This window comes from Nicotiana tabacum, chromosome 16 (assembly GCF_000715075.1).
Source record: "Nicotiana tabacum cultivar K326 chromosome 16, ASM71507v2, whole genome shotgun sequence".
NCBI classification, from domain to species: Eukaryota; Viridiplantae; Streptophyta; class Magnoliopsida; order Solanales; family Solanaceae; genus Nicotiana; species Nicotiana tabacum.
Window position 1 is genome coordinate 6,335,180 of NC_134095.1, and position 5,430 is coordinate 6,340,609.

Sequence of the window (5,430 nt, forward strand, 5' to 3'; positions counted from 1 at the left end):
CGTTAAAATTTTAACTTCAACTAACCCAACGGATCTATCCATTCCCAAATTAAATTGGAACCCTAATTTCTCCATCTGAGACCTGTTTCTCTCTGTCTTTCTTCCTCTGTTCTTTACTCTTCTTCCTCTATTTTTTTACTCTTCTTCCTTTACTGCGTACATCTTGTTTCATTTGCTTGTTTCTTTTCTCATAGCTGAATCTTCTCTATCTCGTTTTCTTCTTTTTTCTCCTATTTGAAACATTCAAATGTCACAAAATTTGCAAAATTCAGTGTACGAAGAGGACCCTGATTTATGTTGTTGCGGTGATTATGCTATGTTGAAGACCTCGACCACTCCAACAAACCCATGCCGCCGATTTTATGTTTGTAGAATTTCAAAAATAAGTAACTAGTTTCATTGGTTATGAAATTTTTCGCTTTTTGTTTCTTGTTAATCAGTAATGTGAATGCATTTGTTGTTAGGAAACATAAAATGGTGGATGTAATAATTTTAGATGGTTTGATGGTCCATCTACGGGTCCATCGGAGAGGGAGCAACTACCAAGTCGGGCGATGCTGCGTTTAATGAGTGATCGACTAAGAGTGAAAGTAAAAAAAACTTGAAGAAGAAAGGGATAAATTAAAACAGAAATTGAAGGATGTTAAAGTGCAAATGGAGTCTCTAGCAGTGAATTGTAAGGAGGCTGAACAACAGAGGGATTGGACAAGAGACAAATTCAAGATGCTTGTGTTTTTTTGTATTTTCATATGTATAGTATGGATTATGGTCGTGTAGTTCTGTGTAGTTTTATGCACGACTAAACTCGTAGTGGACTAGATAATGGTCTTATGTATTGTAGTAGTAGAACAAGTTGCTTTTTTTATTGAAACTTTGTATTGATCTCCCAGAAATTTATGGAGTTTTGAAAGCTGCTACTATTTTGCTGTGAGCGTGCTTATTTTGCTTGTCTTCATCTTGGAAGCCATTTCACTTTCCTGTAACTCCATTCCTTTATACCTTTTCTACATATATTTCTTGTATCAAGCACACAAGATTACATAGAAATAAAACATCATAAATAGAAGTTCATACACTAACAAGGATTACTATTAAACTGCTCTCAATTAAGCTCAAATGTAACGCCGCAACTCCAACAAAATGGTACCAAAATCATAAGTGCTTCATAAGTTTGCCATCATTAATACATCGACAAAAAGACCTAAATTAACATCATCCCTAGACATCAATATTGTTCAATATTACATACAGAAAAAACTAAAACAGTTCACTTTTAGAACTACTTCTTAGTTGTTGATGATGAAGTATTCACTTTATTCCTTTTGTTGGCCTTCATTTGTTGCAATTGTGATGTGATGACTGCATCTTTTCCCTTCTATTTCAGGCCCCGTGGAACAAAACCACTATCAATATTGGTTGGTGAGGCACTCTTCACACTTGAGAATTCTTGTAGAACTCTCTCACTTGAGGTACCAGGCTAAAAAAAAAAATAAGGCACAAGAATTATTAATAGTAGACCAAATATAGTAACTATTTGTTCAATATGAAAAAAAAAAATACAAGTGAACATACATTAAACACTTGGTTTCCAGTTTGAGGGTCAGAGTATACACCAAACCCAATAGTTCTAGGCCTTTTGTTTCCTCCAGTTGCAGCAGCACATTCAGTAGAATTAGAACCCTTAGTCTGACTAGATGAAACATCTCTTGGACTTACAAATGGGGTTCCTCCTCCATTACCTCTTTTGCTTCCACCTCCCATACCTTTCCCAGCACCTTCCCTACTTTGGTTAACTCTTCTAACAGTTGTAGTGTCTCTACAAATAGAGCTTGGTTGGCTAGGTTGGGCATTTGATTCTCTGGGTTATGAAGAATCCCCCACTCCAGACTACAACACACAATAGAACATATGTAGATAGAATGCATAAATATGTAAGACATGGAAAAAGAACAGTGAGAAATATATGTAGATAGAATGTATAAACTTACTCCTATTTGACACTTTTCTGTTGTGGCTAGTCTATTTGCATTTTGAACAAGTCATTTTGACACCCTTCTTTGATAGTTTTCCGTACTTCTTTTTTGGTTCATACTTAGCCTTTCTTCTACACTTTTTAGGTCTACCTGGCATTGGCTTTGGCAGAGGAGGCTCTATTGATGGATTTGAGCTTTCAGGCCACATCTTTAGATTGGGTATAGTAACTGTAGGCCTTCAAAAATGTATCATTCCTATACCAATGCTCTACATGCTCATCAGGATCTAAGTTTAATTTATAATAAGCACAAACTGTATGGGGGCAAGGAATACCTCTTAACTGCCATAGCCTACAATCACAAGTCTTGTTTTCCAAATGAATCCTAAACCTATATCAATTGTCTAGAATTTCAAAATTAACTTGTGCATTCCACATAACTTTACACTTCTTAGAGTACTTTTTATTTTCTTCTAGTATTGTTCTTGCCATAGGAGAAATATCTGTGATCCATGTTTTAGCAAAATTGATCATATCCACATGTCTGTTCATTAGTTTATGCTTAATTTCCTCTAACATGGTGATAATAGACTTATGCCTAGCAGCTAAAATCCAAGAATTGAAAGTCTCACTCATGTTGTTCTCAACAATATCACATTTGGAATGAACTTTAAAATAGGCCATGCACTATGTTTCCTTTGGAATTCCAGCTTCCAATCACCGATATTTTCCTTCAGAACTTTATGTTTTGCTCTCTGAGACATAGTCCTACCAACATAAAGACCCAACTTGTCTCTAACCATCTCTTGAATTTCCCAAAGCCTTATATATGGCTGGGAAACTATCCTATCCTTGAACTTTCTGGCAATAAGGTTAGAAGTGCAAAGCTTATTTTTTTAGTAGGAATGCATTTATGTACATGATGATAGTTAATGTCTCTAAAATCACCAGTTTCTATCCAAAGAAGCAGCCAACAACCATTTACATGTACTTATTTTACACTTAATCCTTACCCTATGAGGCTCATTAGGTCTTAGTTTAATTTGCCTCCTATACTCAACATCATAATCTTCCACAGCCTTTCTAAGTTGTGTTACATTCTCAAATACCATACCAAGCTCAAATACAGCCACCTCACAAGCTTCATCATATCTTACTTTTTACTTCTCCTCCTAGAGGTAGATCTACTCCTCTAACAGTTTCTGCATCTAGCTTCTCCCTGCTATCATCACTCCAACATTCAAAGTTACTAATATACTCTTCATCTCCCCTAAATTTTCCAGCATATTTGTTAGCCTTGTCTACCCCAATATCCTCAAACCCTCTATCTATACCACCAGCCTCTCCAACAGGTATCTCTTCTGTAACAGGAGCTTTTTTCTTCTATTTTTTATTTCTTTTGTCTTGTCTAGCAGTTCTCAACTCCTCATGTACATCTGAGTCATCCTCTTCAAGTATATCTTCCATATCTGAATCACTACTCTCCACATCTGAAAGATGACTTTCTACATCTAACGGACCAGTGCAATCACCTCCTAAACTTTCAACTATCTCTTCTACAACAACTTCTTGTAGGTTAAATGACTCACCATCTCTGTTATTTAATAACAAAGTTTCATTCTCTCCAGTTAGGTAGCCAGTAGGTCCCTCCTCATCTACAGGTAAAACATGGTCAACAACATGTTTAACCCATATTTCAAAGTTGTCTCCATGCTTTAAGTCTTTTATTAAGTCTAATAGGTGTAGGTCCGACTCCACCAAGTGAAATTGTTTGGTCTCACTATTCTGATAATAAAAGCCCTCGACACTCACAAAGCCTATTTCTTTAGTATAAAATTCCAGCTCCGTAATAGAAAAGTGGTCATTGTCCATATACATACTTGCTAGTTCACTCTCACCAACATAAGTGGGGACAGGAATCTCGGAAAAGTAGCCCCCATGGTGCATTTTTGTGAATATAATTTTCTCCGGCATTTGAATCAAAGCTGAATAAAATCGAAAAGACAGATTAGAGACAATGACAGAACGTGGCTCGAAATTAAACATATTTTCATGAAATCGAAAAAGGGATATAGGAAATTAACGGAATATTCTCAAACCATAATCCCCAAATCATGAAGGTAAAACCCTAACTTTTTAGACATATTTGAATCGTTATTTTTCATCAACGAGGGAAATTGATACTTACAGTAAGTATCTTCTGCATAAGAATCCACGAATCACCAAAAGTTTCTTCAATTTTTGTTCTTCGATTTTCCTTCCAATTAGTTAGAGAGAGAAGAAGAAGAAGAAAACGAGCGTTAAGTGGAATTACAGATACATGGGCGTTAAGGAGAAATATACTAGGGGTTTTTTGCCTTGTTTTTATCGGATATATTTTAATTATAATGCCAACATGGAAAATATAATACAACTTTTACATTTTGATTGGCTGTTAATACACGTCAGCGCGTTTGGTTACACGCGATGAACCTCTAGCACAGAAAGGAAAAAAGTGTTTATTTGAAACAAATCTGTGTTCAATCGGAATATACCTTAAATAAGCTGTCCCAAAGGAAAATCGGGACAAGTTTAGGTGGACGTACATGATTTTCGCCATAATTGAAACTGAGCACAAAATAGTGTGTCATCCGAAGAATTCTGAATTCGCTTATGATTTGTCGTACCTATATCAATCACAGGAAAAAGAAAAGAAAAAAACCCAGAAAACATAGAAAAGCGAGAGGCACCCTTAATGAGCAAAAACTAGGAAGTCATTTGCCTCTGGCCTCCTTTTTTTTTTTTTGAAAAAAAACAAATGCCTAGTATTCCATGCTCGTGAGCTAGGGATAATCCCCTTTTATTTTTCCCCAAGTCAACTGAATTTTGAAAGCAATCATACTAGATCATGATTTTCTTTTTTTCAAAGACAAAAGGTACATAAAAGTTCGTAAGTTTGCTCAAATGTTAACTTTTTCACCTAAATGATTGAGTTTTCTAGATTTTCTTTGAAGTTGGTCTAATGAGCTTAACGAATTTTGGGCCTGGCCTGATTGTTGAAGGTTTCAAAAACCAATTTCTTTGAAACTCCTAGTAAATCAAATTTTTCTACCTTTATTTTGGGCCTGTTTTGCCCTTTTTTTTAAAATAATATTTCAAGTCCAAGACCACTAAACACAACTTGCATTAGGCCGTATACAGTCAAGCCTCTTTACGACAAATTTATTGTTCTAAAAATTTTTAGTTGCTATTGTGATGCGCTATTATAGAGAATATATTATAACATAACAAGAAAAATCGGTTCCAAAGAAAATTTGATTGTTATATAAAGGTGTTGTTATAGAGAACGATTGCTATAGAGAGGATTAGTTAAGCAAAAAAATTACTTGTCTACTTTCCATTCAAAATGGCGTGAAAGATGTTGGGTCTTAGAATTTTTCAGCTTCAACTATTTTAGATTGTCACATTTGGAAACCAAA

At 35.2% G+C, this 5,430-nt stretch overlaps 1 long non-coding RNA gene across 1 annotated transcript; it reads right to left on the reverse strand.

Moving 5' to 3' along the window:
* Positions 1-1,144: 1,144 nt before the first annotated feature.
* Positions 1,145-4,327, reverse strand: LOC107804727 (uncharacterized). The gene is made up of 4 exons (XR_001652287.2): positions 4,161-4,327; positions 1,989-3,957; positions 1,573-1,887; positions 1,145-1,477 (listed from the first exon to the last, which is right to left on the reverse strand). It is a non-coding gene; the product is annotated as an uncharacterized LOC107804727 (long non-coding RNA).
* Positions 4,328-5,430: the final 1,103 nt, after the last annotated feature.